Consider the following 21,375-nt stretch of genomic DNA (forward strand, 5'->3'; position numbering starts at 1 on the left):
TTCTCAGCACTAGTTGGTTTATCTGTATCCTTCGATACGAACACACAGTTGTTACAAGGACTAAATATAAAATGGAGAAAGTTATATTTAAAGTCAATTAAAGTGCATTAATGCATAATATCGAGTTAAGTTTTGCCTCTAACATTGATATTTACTATTAAACCTAATGCTTGAAACTTTTACACAAGCAAACATAGGTAAAACGTTTAGGAAAAGCGTTGTGAAAAATTATGATTTTCTTCAAATTTTCCTTTAGTGCGTTCATTTACGACATTTTTTTATTCTTTGAAAACGATGTATTTCCTATGTCAATAAGAAGATGAATATCAAGAGTTGCCTCCCTTTACACGTGGATTTGACTATTTTAGGACTCAAAACTAGGTGGGAGAAAATTTCAATAGTCTTCCATGAAGAACAGTGTGTGTGATGGTCAAAAGTATTCGTACGCTATGTTTTCATACGATAATAGTAATACAACAGAAGATAAATAAGGTTCCTCTCAAGTACAGAATTACAAAACTGGTTATGCCAATTCATCGATTGCAACAAAAAAGAAACAGAAAAGAAAACAAATAGGTGATAAGGCTCATTAATTTATACTGGTCAAAATCAAAATATTAACAATTAGTATTTAATAAACTATTATTGTCTTATAAGTCTATTGTTTAGCTTGTTTGTTATGTTATGAATGTTTGCATTGTGATGAAATCGCCCTTAAATATACTCCTTGGTTGGCAAATAAAATTATAGGTATTTGTAATAAAATTCTGATATATGAATTACATTTGTAAATGAGAAATCATTAAAATATGTTTTTTGTTGATATAATTATTCTATTTTTCGTTGTTAAAATTTAGCTAAGAAGATCTATGCTTTTTGGTAGAAGATACCTAAGTGTTTCGAATATCTTTAAAACATTATGAATTTATTAGAAATGAGCACATCCATTATACGTCTGAAAATGCTTTTCAATTTTATTCTTAGAACTTGTTTATTCAGTAAAATTAAATAAAAGTAATTTATTAATGTTTACCATTTGTTATGCTTAAGAAGACAAAACTTATTGCAATCTTGCACTTCTTTTTTTTTTTTTTTTTTTTCTCTTTTTGTTTTAAGACTTATCTCGTCTCACAACTATCCATAGACTAAGATTGAACAGTATCATGACTTTACTATATCACGGCTTGTGGTTTGTAAAATTATCAGCAAGGACAGTATTCGATCTTGAATACTCACCGATTAGTCACCATAAGACACTACAATGCAATGCTTTGCTCTGAATAAAGTACACGATGTATAGAGTTAACATGTACGTATATGTCAAAGCATTTCATTACCAAGAATGTAAGCATTTGTGAACAAAGCGAGTGTTAAGTAACAGCTTTGGGTAAATTTAGAAGAAAGGCATATAAGAATGATATACTAGTGCATGTGTTCGTTATTTGTTCATTCGACAAATTATTAGAAAGAAGAGATGTACATCTTTCTGTAAACAAAATACAGGGACGCTTAAAATTTACGGCATAAATACCTGATACGTTACTATTATTTGCATTTCTGTCTGTTAGTCTAGAGTCACACACTGAACACCGTTTCTCTTGTCTTCCTCGTTTATCATTTTCAGAATTTTCTAGAATTTAATATAGTCATTTTTTTTTACTAAAAACCATGATGCTGTTATAATTGACAAAAATGTAAGCGATGCATTAATTGAAACCGGTTTCTTTTTCTGGTACTGAACTGACAACAAATTTAATGAATGTGTTGGAATGATATTTAAACAAATAGTCGTTATTCCAATGGGAACTAATTGTGCCTCCATAATGGCCGACTTGTTTTGTACTTATATCAAGCAGAATTCAGACGGAATATTCCCAAGAACATATAAAATACCTACGAATTAACAACTTATCACCATTTCTCAGCAGTATCATTCCATCTTTCCCATCGTATTGCGTATACATATGTCAGTTCGTACGTAATATGCGCGTTCGTATTCGGTATACATTATCAGCGGGTGTGATTCTAACACAAAAACTGCGGCAGGTATTCCATTTCTTGATATTATCATTTATTCTTAGTTTACGTTTTGTTTCTTTTTATTTCTGAAATAATTCATTTTCTACAAATAAATTAATCCCTTAATCTACGTTTAGACACATTTCCGACGGACACATTGTTTACTATATGAAAGTGGGGTCTACAAAGAAGTCATGCTAATATGAGAAGGTAAGAAAAAGAAAAAAAACAGGTAAATCTTATCATATTAAATATTTTAGAAGAAATCAGCGATAACAACAAAAAATCTTTTTCAAACAGAGTTAATATTAAATTCACAGAAACGTTAACCATAAGTTTTGCACACATGTCAACCAATATCTGCTTTACGTAAATTCTTAGCGAGGTACTAAATAAACTTTTTTGATTTTTTTTTACGGTCAAAGGAAGCTTTATCAAATGTTCAAAGTTGGGTCTCCAATAACAAATGCATCATATGTAATATAATATGCATTTGGTATAAGTATGTTCTTTTATTATCTAATACGCAACTGATATAAATGCCAATGACACACTATCCACCAGAGTATTAATGACGAGGGTCACCGCGATTTTCTACATAAGGAATAGCCTTACCAAGTCAGGAATATGACAGTTGTTTTCCATTCGTTTTTCTAGTTTAAGAGCTTTTTATTTTGCCATTTGATCAAGAACTTTCCGTTTTAAATTTGTCTTTGAAGTTCGGTAATTTTGTTTTACTTTTTCTATGTTTTTCATAACTTAAAACACACGTTGAAACATTTTCGATAATTCAAACACAATTTGATATATTTTTGGTCACTTAAAAACACGGCTTGATATGTTTTTGATAAATTAAAAAATAATTTCATACGTTATAGATACATTAAAACATATCTAAATCTATTGCGATCAAAATTCGTTTTTTAGAATAAATAAATAATTTTGTAGTCGCACGCTTTCTTTGAAATTAAATTGCATTATGGTGTAATGTGTAAGGTGTATGGTGCAAAGGTGTAACGTGCATAGTGTAATGGCACATGGTGTAATGGTGTATGGTGAATGGTGAATGGTGTAATGGTGTATGGTGTTAGTGGGAAGTTTACACCTTCCAAGGAATGTATATTCCTTTTTGTGCTTCTTTGTTACATATTTGTTTGTTTTTATAGTGATTAAGATTATAACACAATGTTGACTGCTGTACCCCTTTTTTGACATTTTTACCTATAATGTCTGTTTGATTTGTTCACACATCGTTGTCAATATAATGAAATTTGATGCGTGTGTCATACAAACGAGAGGTTTAGCTAACTGTAAAACCAGGTTTAATACACCATTGTCTACATAAGAAAATGCCTGTATCAAGTCAGGAATATGACAGTTGTTATCCATTCGTTTGATGGGTTTCAGCTTTTGATTTTGCCATTTGATTAGGGACTTTCCGTGTTGAATTTTCCTCGGAGTTCAGTATTTTTGTGATTTTAATTTTTTTTTTCGATATCATTACGGTAAATTTTGACATAGTCATACTTTTCTCAGACTGCTGCTTTTGACGTCTTTACTCTAAATCCATATGATGCGTACTGATTGGTACTTTAGTATTGAAGAACAAGGGAAAATAATGAATGCTCTAGTTCATGGAGAAAAAGAATGCTTCTTTTGTTGGTTTATAACTCGCCTTATCCTTTTTAATGTGACCTACCGAATTAAACTTATTCCCGGGTTTGTACTAACCTGAGTAATACGACGGGTGCCATATGTGGAGCAGGATCTGCTTAGCCTTCCGGATCACATGAGATCACCCCTAGTTTTTGGTGGGGTACATGTTGCTCAGTCTAGTTTTCTATTTTGTGTTTTGAGTACTGTTTTTCTTTTGTCTTTTTCTTTTTAGCAATGGCGTTTTCAGTTTATTTTCGACTATGAGTTTAAATGTCGCTTTGGTAATTTACGCCTTTCTTTTATTTTTCTTTTGATCAGTTTTCTTGGACATATTCAGGCGGCTTTCAAGGAACTATAGACAGACTATATTCAAATTACTAAAGTAAAGTAAAGTAATAATGTGATGTAGAATGTTTAACTGCAAGAACACAGTGATGCTCCTAGACAGGGTAAATTATATTCTGGAAACAATTCACTAAACACAACAGATATAAACACATTTATAAAGTGATGATCAATCTTCACACTGTATTGCAAATTCGGTATTTATTTTGTCATGTTGTTCTCATGCTGCGTAGTAAATTACCTTCAAGATAATGTCGATTTACATTTATTTGTATGACTCAAGATAGATCTGAAAATTTCTTGACGAAATTCTAATGTCCGATGACCCAAATTTTAATGCATAATCGAAAGTTATGAATATCATCAATGTTTGTTCCTAGTATCATAAAGACACCCAACAGATTAGAGGGTACAGTTCAAGGAGGGAACGTTTTAAGTCAATAAAAAGTCAATAAAATAAACATGACAGGCCTCATTGTGATTCTGAGATGAAGAACAGCAATAAAAGCGCTGAACCTTTGCTTTTTGTGTGTGTGTGGTTTTTTTTTTTGTTTTTTTTTTTTTTTGTTGCTGTGCATATATTGATTTTGTGTCATGGATAGATACCCCATATCCTTTGTTTTTCTATAGTTAAATTCAACAAAAAAAAAACATATGTGCTGTACAAAAAGGATTTTGTGTTTTCAATTTAAGATATAAATAGGATATTTCAGAAAACACGAAACTTATCTGTCAATCTGTTGTACAGTTCTGTAAGATTAAAGAAAAACATATTTGAAACATCATTAATTTGTTTTTAGAGAAATGTGAATATTGAATAAGTATACTGATCTCTGTTTTAAATGTTAAGATTTTTCGTACTTCCTTTAAGTACTACGAACATTATGTTCAGCCTAATTTGGGAGTGTTCCTTAACGGTTTCCATTATAATAAACGCTCTTTCCAATTACTTTCTACGCAGTCAAAAAATGAATCAAATATACCGAACTCAAAATTCAAAAAAATTGGGTGAGCAACCCAAACAGACTCAAAGATTAATGTTACGATGAGAATTGGGATCTATCCGCCAAATTTGTGTAAACATACATCACAAACATACAAATACAACTGGCTAAATAAAGGCAACAGTAGTATACCGCTGTTCAAAAGTCATAAATCGATTGAGAGAAAACAAATCCGGGTTACAAACTAAAACCGAGGGAAACACATCAACCATAAGAGGAAAACAACGAAATAACAGAACACAGAAGTGCAACAAAAAACAAACAACAATGCAACATTCATAGAAACGTACTATTTAATAACAGCTGCCATATTCCTGACTTGGTAGAGGACATTTTAAGAAAACAAATGGTGGGTTGAACCTGGTTTTGTGGCTAGCCAAACCTCCGCGCTTTATGGCAATGTTAAACATACCGCTAAAATGACAGCATTTCATGACGGGAACAGAGTACAAATAAATGCAAAAACACCAAAGACAGAGAAATACATAAATAAATAATATGATAGTACATTTCGACATGTTAACCACAGAATAATAACGAATAACTAAAATAATTTAGGACAGTACACAAAAACAGCTTAATAGAATTACGAAGTGTGTGTCGGCAACACGAATAGATCAACGCCACAAAAAGTAACATTCAAACATACATATAAATTAATCTAACAAAGAAGTAATTAATAAAGTTGTAGTTGAAAGTAAATTTGACAAAGTCACCAACAAGAAGTTTCTGTAGTTGTAAGTTTGTAAGATGCCGCCAGGGTTTTAAAATTTATGTTACCGATGGTTTACGAGTTTTCTGCTGTTTTAGGGTTAGATAAAAGAATTATCAATCCGCTAATGTATGATGCCAAACCAGTATAGCTTATCAACATATTTTATAGAAATAACGCGACGAATGTCACATGTGCAGCAGAATATGCATACCCTTCTGGATCACATGAGAAACACAACCAGTTTCGGCTCGTTTCGTTTTGCTCATTATTTAGTTTTCTATGTTGTGTTATGTAGGCTGTTGTTTGTCTGTTGGTCGTTTTTCTTCTTAATTTGCCATCGCGTTGTCTCTTTGTCTTCGACTTATGAGTTTATATATTCCTTTGACATCCACTTCTTTTTTAACGAATCAGTGGCACAAACCATATTTTTAATCCATGTAAGGATGATATGATGCATTATGTGTTATATAATTATTTGAAAATATTGCTCCTTTTTAACAGTTTTCGTTGTTTGCATATTATTTAATCTTGACAAGAATAGGAGTTAAAACTTTGAAGGACTCAAACGACATTTGATCTGAAATAAAATGAAAATTCATCATGCTTTGGCAATTTTACTTGTTGTATTCGCTTCTTTTGAGGACGAAGCACCACATAAAAATATAAGCCTGTTATCTTGATGAGTTTCAATTTTACAAGCACTGTCAGTGGTTGTCATGCTAAATTGGTGATGACCGCTTATCGCAAATTTATAATATGAACGTGAAATTAGTGTAAAATGTCGGTTTCGTTTATAAGGATTCTAACATATGCAAATTATTTTTGCCATATTTCATATCCAGAAATTGAAAATGAGGATCGAATTTTCCCAGTGAGAATCGTCCATTGTGATGTAGAACCATTAAAGCATACCCTATACATGTATAGTACATGTATACATATCTCCCTGTTGATTGACTTGTTTGTCCTTATTCTAAAATTCACCATTTCAATAGTTATATTACATATCACACAAGAATTTTTACAAAACAATGGTGACATGTGTACTATCATATTTTATCAACACAATAATCAATTATTAAATGCAATGACACCATGGACACCTTCAGTCTCTTGAACAAGTATTCGGTCATTTATGAAGTGTTTTTCGTGCATCTTACACCACTACACACAAATTCATACACTTAAGTTTTAGTATGTTTTAAAGTGTATTTAAATAGTCTGATAAGATCAACATTACTGTTCATATTTTAAAGTAAAATCTTTTTTCTGAAGATACAATATCACGCTATAGATAATACGAAATTGACAAAACAAACATCATTCACTAATGTATTCATTTTATCAGAGTCAACATTATCAAATAAAACCAACAACTTTTGTTGCACAAACGTATTAAATTCTACAATGGATTGCCATTTCTCTATCATGGTTTCCTTCATAAAAGATTGCAAGATTTACAAGAAACTTATTGCCCACTGCTTGTGGAGGTTTTCTCTCTGACGGTGTCACCAGCCCAGTAGTTAGCACTTCTATGTTGACATGAACTATCGTTGATATGGTCATAATCATAAATTAACTCTTTACAAAACTTTGATTTTTTTCGAAACAGTAAGGATTTACTACCCCATAAAAAGAAAAACGTTGGTTTTATTTGGTAAAGACTTTCGGAATTTTGGAACTAAATACTCTTCAATTTCGTATTTTATTTGGCTTTTTTACTAATGAGTCTTTTTAGACGAAACACGCGTATGGCGATCAAATTTGTAGTCCATGCATCCATGATGAGTTTATTGAACCAAGGATTCTTAATTGGAAGGTTGAAGTAATTTCATCACAAGTTAACGGTCCCGTTAATTTTTTGTTTATTATTTTTGTTTCTGTAGTCTGTTTTCCTTTGTCATGGTATTATCCGTTTAGTGATTTTTTTTATCTAACTTATCCTTTTTAAATGCTTCATTATCTTTTAAACTTTGTATGTAATCCTTATTTTTTACAACAAATCCATTTCTTATTCTTGTTCTTAAGTTTAAATATACGATACCAGAATATTGAGATTTAAGTGGTATATCACAAAAGCATTAATGCATATGTGATCCATTTAAAAATAATATATTGAATGTTCGTTTATCTCTTACCTTCATCATTTCCTAATAATTCATTCTAATTGCGTCGTTTGGATTTCCTAATAAACGTAAAAAACTAAAATAAAACAAACAGTAATTGACAGTATAAAAGGTCAGTTTCTAATCTTAACATTTTTACAAAACGTTTGAGTTTGACGACATTTATGCATACTGTAAAAGACAATGTTGTTTAAACCTTATCGATTTTAAAAGAAATCATTGTTTTCTTCAATATTATTAAAGAATTTATAAAAAAAAAACGTATACTATAAAACGACAAAAAGCGCTAAAAAACCTGATACTTTATGCAGATTGCTCGTCATATTGTTGAAAAAGAAGTTATTGGTTACATTAATTTACAGCCAATAATTTTCACTGTGAAATGTATATCAAAATAGTAGACCATATACATCGCTTCTTAATCCAACTGGTAACAAAACTTAAAAAAAATGCGAACCGTGAAAATGTAGTAAATTGCCCGGTTTTATTGTGAAAACACCACAATATAAGTAAGCACTTTGTCAGAATAAATTGAGACAGGCTATCGATGTTCAAAACTAGTATATTTAGCTGAGTCATTTACGTGCTAATTCACAAGGTAACAATACCGATAAGACATTCCAACCTACTCATACACCATTATTCTAGTTCCACGCCGACCAATCTTGTCTTTTACTTTTAAATACTCCTTGCTTCCCGAAAATACTAGTCAGTTCTATGAATTGCATTTCGCTTACCTAGAGCCGGCAAAATAGCATATTTTTCTATTTTTCCTGCGCCGTCAACAAATTCACTATATTACCGGTACCGGTAAAACAAACATTTCTATAGAAATAGCCTATTTTGCCGGCTTCAGATTAAAATATTGTAATCAGAGTTTGCAAAATAGCTTATTTTTTTATTTTTCCGAATAGCCACTGCCTAAAAGTTGACAGTACATACCATATATAGTGTACACTTCTCGAGAAAGTAAAAACTAAGTAAATATAAATACAACGGTAATCAAAATAGAAACAGTTATGGGAATCTATATGTATCCGAATCGCATCTCAGAACCCACCTGCATCAGGAATTCCAAAAGTTGAAAGTCAAAACACGATGACGGGATGCATTAATACCGAGTGACGTCAAAAGTCATACGACCAAAAGAAACTTTATTGCAGGAAGACAAATAACTGGGAAACTAAAGTAAAATAAAACGGTGCACAATTTCAGCATCTAGATATCTACTCAAGACCGTCTTGTAATATTTGTAAAGTAGACACTGACTATTTATTTATGAAGTCGTGGTATTTTCCGATGACACTTAAAAAAGATGAACAAGACGTTATTTGATAATACCCTGGTTTATTGTTATTTTTTGCTCAGACGCCGATGACATTTTACAAAGTCTGACTAGCATCTGCAAGCTCTTGAATACCGTATGGGTGCGAAATGTATACTGCATACGACGGTGAAGTTGGTATATTGCTGATAGGTCAGTAAAATATGTAATTATATTACAAATTGAATCATCTCATTTGTCATAGATTCTGGTACAGACATGACCGCTGATGTCAAATTCGAGGTTAATGTCTAAAAATGATGCAGAGGAAGCTGTATCTGTATTTTTTTTATTCTCTAGTTCAGGAGATTATATATTAATGGGACCCAATTAGAAAAGCTTGGATTGTTATTGGTAAGAACGTCATCAAGATGCCTGTATGTGAAATTAAATAATCGAGCTTCCTTGATCTTCTTATTTTTACAAGTGTCTGAAGAAATATTAGAAGAAAGACTAATATGAAAATAAGAGAAGGTCTGCATGGAGAGGCGCGCAGTTAACGAAATTTATTTTAGAAAATGACCGAGATTTTAAATTTTCCAGGAGTTATTTTGAGTTTCACATATGATTAATGCCACTACGCGAGTAAACAAACATAGTATTTCTGTATCCCACTTTCACTGCAGACTAAAGTTTGATTAAAATAACGGACAATTCCTATGTAGATGAGACTGAAATGTACCATTCTTTAAACGGAGCCTTGTAAAGTTAATGTTTCCAATACAAATAAGGTACGTCCTCACATTTGCTATTTATCGAAATATTCAATGCGGCCATGGAGAACTTGTGATTTGACAAGAGCTCATCTTTTTTTCAAACTTTATGTTTTTGGTCGAGGAATATCCGAGTGTTCAATTATTCATTACTCTTTGATAAGACACTCAAAGTAATACGATTTACATACAATCTTTTTTGAAGCTTTGTCAACAGGAACAACATGTTTGTCCTGAAGAGACTTCACGACAAATATGTTGAAAAGGTAAAATAAGAAAGATTTTTTTTTCATTAAAAGTATAAAATCCTATTTCAACAACTATTCTTCGAAAACATTTTATATTCCTTTATGACTTGTGTTTTTAAATTCCTGGAAATGCTTTATGTATTTCTAACTACATATAGATTAATATTCAGGGCCTCCTTTTATATGCTGTCTACTTAGTAATAAATTTGTGGTTCATCTTTGGTGGTAATAGTATTTAGTCAGAGAGATAAAATGTAAAGGCTCCTTAATTTCAAGCATTTGCATTGACTTTCCTGTCATGAAAACAGTCGAACGTTTTGAAGACAAAACGTTTTGTAATGGGATATCATTTTACAAGAGCGAAAAGGAAATTAAAAAAAAAATCATATAAAATAAATAAGAAACTTACAATTTTCTGCAATTTTCTTTAAATAATTATAGATAAACCCCCTTCAACTGCGTCTAAAACACATGCTAGCTTCCTCTTCTCTTATGATATCGTAATGTAGTGCGTATGTATACAAGCAACGTATATTAAATATTTTGTATGGATTTAATGGTTGTTAAGACGAATATTACACAAAGAAAATATATATATGCTAAGACTGTGCTATGATTAATTTTAGAGAGAATATTACTAGATAACTGTTATTATCTGATATTAGATCACAACAATTATATTTATGAACATTTTAATTTTAAAGATATCATTTTTACTATACTGTGAATTTAATTTTGCTTTAAATTGTATATTTTCCCCCCATTAAAACAGTGACAAAAACATCAATGTAATGCTTTTGGTCACGTAAAACGGGAAACTATATGGAAAGAAATCGACTGCCAATATTTTTTTTATGAATATTAAACTGCGCAAGACAATAACAACGTTATTAGATGTTTAGCTTTGTTAATCGTTCAAAACTTTGAATATGAAATATGGAAAGTCAAAATCGATATCATTGAATGTCTAGAATGTCCCAATGTTCATTAGAATGCAACAAATACAGTACATTTTAATTTACTTGAAATAATAAAAAAAAAAAGACTGATAAAAATAAATGTGATTGATAATTTTTACTTTTAAAGATATACTAATAAAGAACTTACCTGTATGAAGTCCAAATTAGAACAGACTTTGACAGGGCATTTGTTCTTGACCCAAAACAATCAATTTAGTTTATAACAGCATAGAAAACTTTATTAAACCATTCAAGGATCTAATATAATTCACGACTCAAGGAAAGTTTTCCAACACACTCATTAGAATAAATGGTGATCTACCTTTGAGGGCACATTTATTTATAGAAAATGCTCCAAATGGTCTGCAATTAACATTGTTCTTGTTTTAATTGCTGTTGAATTAATTAAAAAAAAAACTAAAAAAAATATGATAAAAATTGGAGGGTAAATAAAGTTTCCCTCTCAATTAATTATCATACGTTTTGCATAGAAAATGATAGATTCCTTTCATGCGCATGCGTAATTAGTTTCACCACTTTGTCAATCTTATACGTTGTATACATTTTTTAACCAGAGCATGTCCAAAAATTGTTAAAATTGTGACTTTCAAGTTTGACCCCTCAAAGTTTGCAAACTGTGTATCCGTCTTTATATTACCTCCTTTACATTTCGAGGAATACATGATTGGTTAAAAGCAACCAGTAGTAGTAGAATAGGGATAAGAAAACAGTAGAGCAGGTAGAGCAGGTAGAGCAGCTTATGTAAATATTGTGCTAGTGATGGTGGAATGTTTGTGTCCACGTGTGATACTTTTGACCAAGGTAGAGCAACATTGGTTGGTAACCAGGTTATGTTTGTCGTCCATTTTGTTTCCACGTTGCAAGGTAGAGCAACATTGGTCGGTAACCAGGGGTATGTTTGTCGTCCATTTTTGTTTCCACGTTGCTGACTTTTTCAAGGTAGAGCAACATTGGTTGGTAACCAGGGTACGTTTGAGATGACGTCCATGTTGTCCACGTTGTAGAATTTTGTGTTGTTTTTTGCTTGTCTAAATTGTTATTTGCTTGGAGTTAGTCAATATGTGAGAGAGATGGTTGTTGGTAAGGGGTGGCATTCATTTTCTTTCCACAACACACAAACTACAGAAACTTGAGAAGAGATAAAACAAAGATTGAAGAAAATAAATTATTTTTATTATCAAAAACTTATATACATTATGTATACATCACATTTTGTGTAGATCACCATTATTGCAAAAACTGATTGAGTATTTTTAGCATAAAAAATAAATATTACAATACTATGTATAGTATATAAAAACTTGTATTAAAACCGATATTTGAGCATACAACCCTGAGTTTGTTTCTAATATATATAAAATTTTATAAAGCTTCTAAAACAAATGGTTTTTTTTTAACAAGAATGGATTTCTAAAAAGAGACATGTAAAAGATTACATATAGTAATATGATTAACGAGATGATTCTAGTTTTTAAAAATGACTACAATATAAAAAGTAACTTGATGGAATGTGATAGAAGATAAATTATGTTATAAAATAAAAATATAACCCACATGGTTTCCACGTTTAAAATGAAAACACGCATGAAGCAAAAATTAAAAGATGGAATGTTGCACTAAAGTAACAAAATATAGATAAAATATATACAGGTATCATGGTTTGATTAACAACCGTAAATGCTTATTTTTTCAATGTAAGAATACACAGCACCAAAACTTTAGTAAAAATGTAGTGTACTACTCTCTTTATAAAACTTGTCTTTATAGGGGAATCTGGCGGAATGCATAGCACCATAAAACAGTTAGCACCAAAACTATAGTATAAGCACTACTTTTTTTTTTATAAAACTTGTCTTTATAGAGTATATTTTCCTCTCTTAAACTATCATTGTAAATGAATATATTAAATATATATAACAGCATGTTATCAGGAGTACAACTATCATGATTTGAAATATGAACTTTAATGATTATCACAATTATTTAGCACCAACTTTAAAACAATTAACATTTAATAAATTATCACAACTATATTGCTTAATAACAAGAAAAACAAAGACTATATACATGTTTTATATTACAGTATAAACATTTCATATACTACTAAGGTCTGTCTAATGTTCCCCATCAACCTCTATAGCATTTTTGATATTTTTACATTATTTTTAAGACCAAATAAACGTTATCTTTTAATCTGATAGATCATATCAGATAATTCCTCTGATGTAAAGCTTCATAAATATTTTGATTTTCTTCCTTTAGAAGTTATCATACTGTATAATTACTAAATATTTTTAATTACAATCAAGCCTCAAGCTAAATAACTGTTGATAGATAAACATGTATAACAATCTTTAAATGTAGAGTATAGGAAATTGTCTTAATTGCAATCAAGTTTCAAAACTAATTAACTGTTAATGGAGAACATCAGACAGATAAACATATATTACTTCTAATTTGAGTTAAACTTCTTCTTAACATAACAAAACAGACTTGTGTAAACATATATACAAAACTTCTAGATATGTATAATATAAACAACACCCTTTAAAGTAACATCATTTCAAAAATCTGACTTATTCCCTATTTTCATCATAAAAATAAATTTAAAGAGAGAAATTAAGCGAAAAATGTATCAATTTATCCATAATTTATAATCATGTCAAACACAGGATGTTGAGTCTTTCTTATGTATGGAAAATTATCACTCTCCTTTGTTAAAACCTTCAATAATAAAAAAAAAAAGCCCCCCTCAATAAACTTCTTAAGATAATATAGCATAGAAATGCTAATATCTCCTTTGTTATCACAATGGATGCTTAGTCATATATAAATTAATCCTAAAATGGCATCTCAGTTAAGTCTAAATGAATTAAATTTATCAACCCAACTTTATTTAATGAATCTTATCATAACCAAGAGAGAAGAATAAGTCCTTTAATATTTAGGAAAAATGTTATACTTTCATTCTATTTGGAAAACTTTATGATGGATCATCGTGCTTCAATCAGTAACTTTCTTTCTCAATTGACTAATTTTGTATCTCAACATATACCAGTAGTGGGGAGTCATTTTTTCCCATGTTATAAGTGTTCAATACAACCTGAGTTGTTTGAAGAAATAAAGAATTGATATTGTCAGCAACCCATCAACACATTCAGTAGCATGCAATTTAATGTTTCTGCACTATATCATGCTTTGTTGCATGAAAGCAGGGAAACTAGGATAGGATGTCTCATACGAATGAGCGAGACATTTTTGGGAGAACTGATGCAGCAGTGCAATACAGCTAATAGTGTGCAAAGCCGAGACATGCTGCAGATAGGATTAGATATCTTAAAGGACAGGTAAGAAATACTTTCAACATTTTTGTATATGAAGTTACTTAATGAAGCAATATGATTCATAAAGCTAGTCTTACAATGGTATTATTCATAGTTTTATAATTAAGGTGGTATCCAACACCTTACCTAAAATAAATTTGGTTTGTTGAGTTTTCATAAAATTTTAACAAAGTATTTATTTTGAACCTTTGATAAAAATTTCAAAATATTTGAACCAACCATTTCTTTATAAAAATTACACTGGGTATATAACAGTTTAACAAACACTAATTTCAACCATTGAGAAGCTTATTACAATGCCCTTAAATACATATCATAATTAAAACATTTAGCTGATTTTACAGAGTTATCCCCCTGTAGTGTTAGGTACATCTTAATTACACAAATTATATAGAAGTTTGGTTTGAAAAAAAACAAAAAAAAAACATAATACACAAATTAATCACAAATTAAGTCTGTTGGGTGGTATGGACTGTCTGGTGCTTCTTCTTAAAATGAGTGGAGGTGCTGGTAAGGGTAGGATGACTTCCTGGTGTACTGCAGGTGGTATAGGTTGGACTGCTGCTTGGTGTGGTGGTTGATGTTGAGGAGGGTTAATAAGCTGTCTTACAGGGGGGATGAAGTTTCTAATAGCTGGTATAGCATTTAACAAAAGTCTATGGATACGGTTTAAAACCACTAATACACTAATCATGGTAAAGATTAGAACTTGAAATTGCTCTACAAGAAGAAAATAAAAAAAAAAAATACAAATTTTATAAATTGTCACTACTTAAATTGTACCAGGCTTTATTATAGAGTTCATCTTCAGAGTTTGAAATATTTTGAGAATGTCTTTTCCTCCAAACAATAAATCCACCTATTAGAAAGAATATCACTGTAAGTAAAAAAAAAAAAGAGTTAAAAGCAGTGATATTGAAAAAAAAAAGAGTTAAAAGCAGTGATATTGAAATTACAATTTAAATTAATAATTATTTCTTTTATCCTAATAGTACTTATATTTAGGGGCAGTAGGAATCTCCTGTAGAGGAAGACAATGCTCAATTAACCCTCCCCTACTATTCCTCAAACATTTCTTCCCCAAACAAATGAGAGCTATCACCAGAAGTACTACAAGAAAAGAAATAATTTAACTAGTTATGGTATCCATTTCAACATATAAAGAATCATCGTTCTTAACTGGAATGTAGTCTGATTGATAGTAATACTTTTTTAATAAGAACACCAAAATTAAGACAATTAAAAGAAACAAAATTACTCCAAGAAAAATTATATAAACTTTTAAGCTACCTGTTAAAGTGGTGACGGTTGCTACTATCCACGGTGTTGCCGAGTTCGTCTCATTTTCTGTAGTAGTCTAAAATAAAAAATTAAATAATAAACTACATGTACACAAATAAAATAACATAACCTAATCCACACCCTACTACATGTTACAATCAATACACATTTAGCTTTAGCTGAATTTAAAGCATGAGAAATTTATAAGTATAAATGTCTAAAATAGTGAAAATAAGTACTTTCAAAATTGTTTACGTTAATTTTAACAGCAGTGTTTTCATGTTTTTTTAGAATACATCACCACAATGCAATGGTTATGTTAAGTAGGGATTCTCTTTGCCCTATAGGTGAAAACCCACCTGTTGATGGTCAGGGAGAGTGCTGGACATTTGGCTGTGCTCGTACACTGCTGATGTTGGAGCGCTTTGAGACCATTCTGTCGAGGAGTCAGGAGAACCCCCCTCCGTATGAGGAGAGGTCTCAACCACACTAGTAGTGGAAAAAAGGTCTTCCAGTGACTGTAAACAAAAACAATAATATTTATAGACAGTTATCAAATTTAATATTTATAGTTTTTAACACAAATCTGTTTAATAGAAATACAATTAAAATTATGCTAACAAATATTTCTTTTCTTATATTGTTATACTTTCAAAAGAAAATAAAGGGAATTTGTCTTTCATAAAGTAGGTGTCAATTTTTTGTAAACAATAAAAATGGCGGATGTTGAAAACAAGTTACGTAATAGCATCTTACACAAACTTTATCCGCAATCTGCACTTCCGTGCTAGGGGTTGCTGAAATGGCCTGGCAACAATTGTCTATGGTGCATGTTTTGATGGCTACTTTTTCTAACTGCTGGCCAAAAGTCATTAATGTACTGGAACCCGCCAGTCTGTCCAGGGTGATCTTCTTCACTGAAGTCGGCCCATTGAAAATGTAGCTGCCTTCCCCCTCATACAGGCACTGCAGTTCCACTACCTCGTAGCTTTCATCAACCACACTTCTGCATTTCCTTATATTAAGGTCATGCACTTGGCCATTACATACAACAATACTCAACAACAACAAACACTTAGCGGGCACCATTTTTGATTTTTCAGTTTTTTCTCTGTGAATCGTTTGCGCATGTTCACATAATCAACAGTTTAATTAAAAATAAAAAGGCGGGAGATTATGATTGTGTCAACAAAAAAAAAAAGAACAATACGAAAAAGAATAAATATGAAAGAATTGAGATGTTGCTATATGATCTTCAACAATAGCATAACTCGAAAAAAAAAAGGGGGGAACGGAAACATATAATAAGAAAATATTAGGTACGAGACAATGGCACTCAAAAAAAAAAATTTCAGAAAAAAATCGAACGTTTTGGGTTTTTTTTTTTACAATGTAGCTGCTTTAGATAAAGATTTTAAGTTAAGAAACCCCAAAATAAAGCAGATGAAATATTATCACAGTATAGTTTCTAGAGATTCATCAACACGTTGTTTTGTTGTTAAGCGCATTTTTGTTTGCGCACCACATAAACAATTTGGTATAGAGTTGTTATGCGAAACCTAAGAATGGGGTGGTTATCCCTCCATTAGTCCCACCCCATACTTCAAAGTGTAATATTATTGGTTTAGATAATATTAGCTAGAAAAATGAAATAAATATAGTAGTGCGTATTTTTCGTTTACAAGTCAGTACTTCTAACCTTTGTCTAGAAATCTATTTACGATTAAGTGTTATAATGGCAGCCGAAAATGTTCAATTTAGTCAAATTATTACTTCCACTGGTAGAACGGAATACAAAACTCAATTCGGGAGAGGGAAAGTGCTTACCTATAAAAAGTCCGCTAGAGGACTCTTTTATTTAGACTTGGCTGTGTCAAATGGATCAATGAAGCTGAATTTAGGGCTAGACGAGCTGGATGATCTGTTTACACTGAGGGGGCACCTAGAGTCCCTAACTGCATACTTTCCACAGGTAAGACTATTTTCTTTCTTTTTGTTTTTACACGAGGTTCACATGTAGGAGTTTTCTTTAAAAACCGAGGAAAATTAAAGATTATACCCTTTGAGGTGTTTTTTTTCTCTGTTTGTATGCGCTTACCGTAAACAACAGGAAGGTTTTAAGTATTGTTTATTACCGTTTATCTTTCTGTTTATCTATCTACCTCGCTTTTGTTAGGGGAGATATCGGTGTTCACATTTGCCTTTTATTTTAACTAATTTAATGCAACAATTGAATAACATAAAACGAAGATGTGGTATGATTGTTAATAAGATAACTCTTCACAAGAGACCAAATGATACAGAAATTGTCAACTTTTGGTCACCTTGCGACCATCAACAATAAGCAAAACCCACACCTCATAGTCAGCTATAAATAGCTTCAAAATGATGAATGTAAAACAAACATCCGAGGGGAGAAAAAAGATAACAACCTAATTTATGTACAAAATAATGAACGAAAAACAATATGCACACCACCAACACCTCTCGCAAGTATAAAACTTTCTTCATAACATTTGAGTTTGAGTTTTATTTTATTTTTCATGTTTTAGCCGCTCTCCCAGCCACAGGAGCAGGTTGTGCTAAAAGAAAATGTAGCGCCGGTTTATGCACCGCCACCACCACCAACACCTTCCGTAAGTATACATTTATTAATGTAGAGTTTAAATATGTTCAAGAATCATGATTGATTGTTGGTTGCTTAACGTCCAGTGGCAAATATTTCATACATGTTCAGGGTGAGAACAAGTTAACAATACATACAATAGGTAAGTCTTGCAATAGAGGGTGGGTTTTTTTTTCTTCTTCTCAAGAATCACCATGTATTCTGAACTTGTTCTCACCCTGAACATGTATGAAATATTTGCCACTGGACGTTAAGCAACCACCACCAACACCTTCCGTAAGTATACATTTATTAATGTAGAGTTTAAATATGTTCAAGAATCATGATTGATTGTTGGTTGCTTAACGTCCAGTGGCAAATATTTCATACATGCTCAGGGTGAGAACAAGTTAACAATACATACAATAGGTAAGTCATGTATTCTTAACTTGATACACTTAAATGCGAACAAAGCAATACTTGTTTTTTAAGTATAGAATTGAACTTGCAAACAACCTTTTGTCCTTAAAAAAAAAAGATAAGCAACACTGAAAGTATTTCATTTCTCTCTGGTTTATTTATTTAAATATTTCATTTTTATTATTGCAGGCACCTCTTACAATAATATATGAAAACGAGACGTCAACTACCACTCCACTTCAAACTATAACAGACCCGATGTGGAGCAAAGGAAATATGATTCCGGTGAGGGTGGCCGCAAAGAGACCGATACGTTAAGAATTAAACCCACAGTGGTCTGGGAAGAATACAAAATATGAACAGATTTCCCCTGTGCAAAACAATTTATATGATCTCTCTGAGGAGGAAATGGGAGCCTTTTTCCAATCGATGTGATGATGCTCAATGTGGTGTGACTTTCATTCAATGTGGTGTTTATAGGAATAACATTTATAAATTTTATTACGGACATATATGCAAACAGACTGACACGGTTAGTTTTTTTTTTAAATATTTAATAAATACTATCACTAATATGTGTCTATCTTATAATGTCCATAGGCATAGCTTTCAATTGGGTTCTTCCAGTAACGTTTATCATCAAAACTACACAGTCCTTTTTTCACAACGGTATCCATGAAAAGTTCATGATTTTTACTTCTAATGCACGTCATTGAATTGGTGGTCGTAGTTTCTTCATTCAAACATTTCTTATACATTTCATGTCGGAGAGTCTGTTTTATTTCAGTTTTTGAAATGCCTTTCGCCACTTTTTTTTCCTTTTCGCATGTGATACCTTCTGTAGAGGTCTGGTTATACAAAAGGCTGTACATTTTAGGTCTCAAGCCAACGAATTCTTTTAAAGGAACACCTGAAAAGATTTTTTGAGGCACATGAGAAAGACAATATTTAATAATAATTTAACAGAAAATTCAAAGAAAAAAGGAAAATTTAAAAGAAAATTCAAAAGAAAAAGGAAAATTTAACAGAAAATTCACAAGAAAAAGGAAAATTTAACAGAAAATTCTAAAGAAAAAGGAAAATTTAAAAGAAAATTCTAAAGAAAAAGGAAAATTTTACAGAAAATTCAAAAGAAAAAGGAAAATTTTACAGAAAATTCAAAAGAAAAAGGAAAATTTTACAGAAAATTCACAAGAAAAAGGAAAATTTGAAAGAAAATTTATGTTAAACTTTAGAGAGAGAGAAGAATAAAATGTTTGTTTGAAAGAACTCACCACCAAGCTCATCTTTAAATTTCCCAACGACTTTCTTATATTTGCTGGAAAAGAGATGTTTCGTTTTGTTGAATGAGCCGTAGTTGGAGGTATCGAATAGGTCTTTGATAGGTTTCATGTCTTCATATACATCATCAGTCAGAATCTCATAACACAACGAATCTAAAATGAATTCAGAAATGTTAGCACAATACCAAAGAGGAATCTCTTCCTTTATTCTACTTATACAAAGGAGAAAACAATGAGAAATATTAGAAATTTAAAGAAACAATGGCTTTTATTTTAACAAACAAACAAACAAAAAAATATCATACCTGTATCTGTAAACAGCAAGTTGATCTTGTCACCGTACTGAGGCTTCATCACCTTGTAATGGAATTCATACATCAGTCTCTTTGAAAGGTCTAAAATAGCTTGCCCGGCATAGATGGGTTTATTGAGAGTTAGGTTGATCTGTTGGTTGTGTACTCCAACGAGGTCTTCATTGAAAATTTGGCAGCATAGAAACGACGGCTGAGCTACTAACTTTTTTAGTTTTTCTTCCGAGGCTGAATTGATTAGTCTTAGATTCATCCTAGCACGCAAATTTTCCATACATTTACCAAAAACACTGAAAAAGTAGGAATACTTTTAGATAAGTACTAGAAGCTGACACAAAAAACCACAAAACATAATTAAATCAATGTGGGTAATGCGACAATGAGACAACAAGCAAACTCGAGATCTTGACAACACTTTAAAATCTTACACATTTAAAAATAACATAGATATAGGAAGATGTGGTGTGAGTGCCAATGAGACAACTCTCCATTCAAATAACAATTTAAAAAAAAAGTAAACCATAATAGGCTAATGTACGGCCTTCAACACGGAGCCTTGGCTCACACCGAACAACAAGCTATAAAGAGCCCCAAAAGTGTAAAACCATTCAAACGAGAAAACCAACGGTCTAATCTATATAAAAAAAAAAAAAAACGAGAAACATACCTATTACACATCAGTTTGAAAAAGTCCTTCTCAAAGTCGTTGTTTGCCTGTTTTCTCATGTTGGTGTTGAATTCTATGTAGGTTTTAAGCCATGCCTTTTGTTGAAATCCTAATACTCTATGTATTTTAGTTATTTTCATTCCAAGTTCTGTATAAAGTTGTAAATTTTGATAATGCACCACATAGTTTGTCTTTTTCTTCAGAGTTGGAATTAATTTTCGGGTTTTAATCCTAGGTTTCACTTTTTCCACACCATTTGCATTCTTCACAGAATTTAACTTTCCCCATAAATCAGTACTGTATTTCGATAGATCTTTGTCTTCAATGAGTAGAT

This window comes from Mytilus californianus, unplaced genomic scaffold, assembly GCF_021869535.1.
Source record: "Mytilus californianus isolate M0D057914Y unplaced genomic scaffold, xbMytCali1.0.p SCAF_6, whole genome shotgun sequence".
Classification (NCBI taxonomy): Eukaryota; Metazoa; Mollusca; class Bivalvia; order Mytilida; family Mytilidae; genus Mytilus; species Mytilus californianus.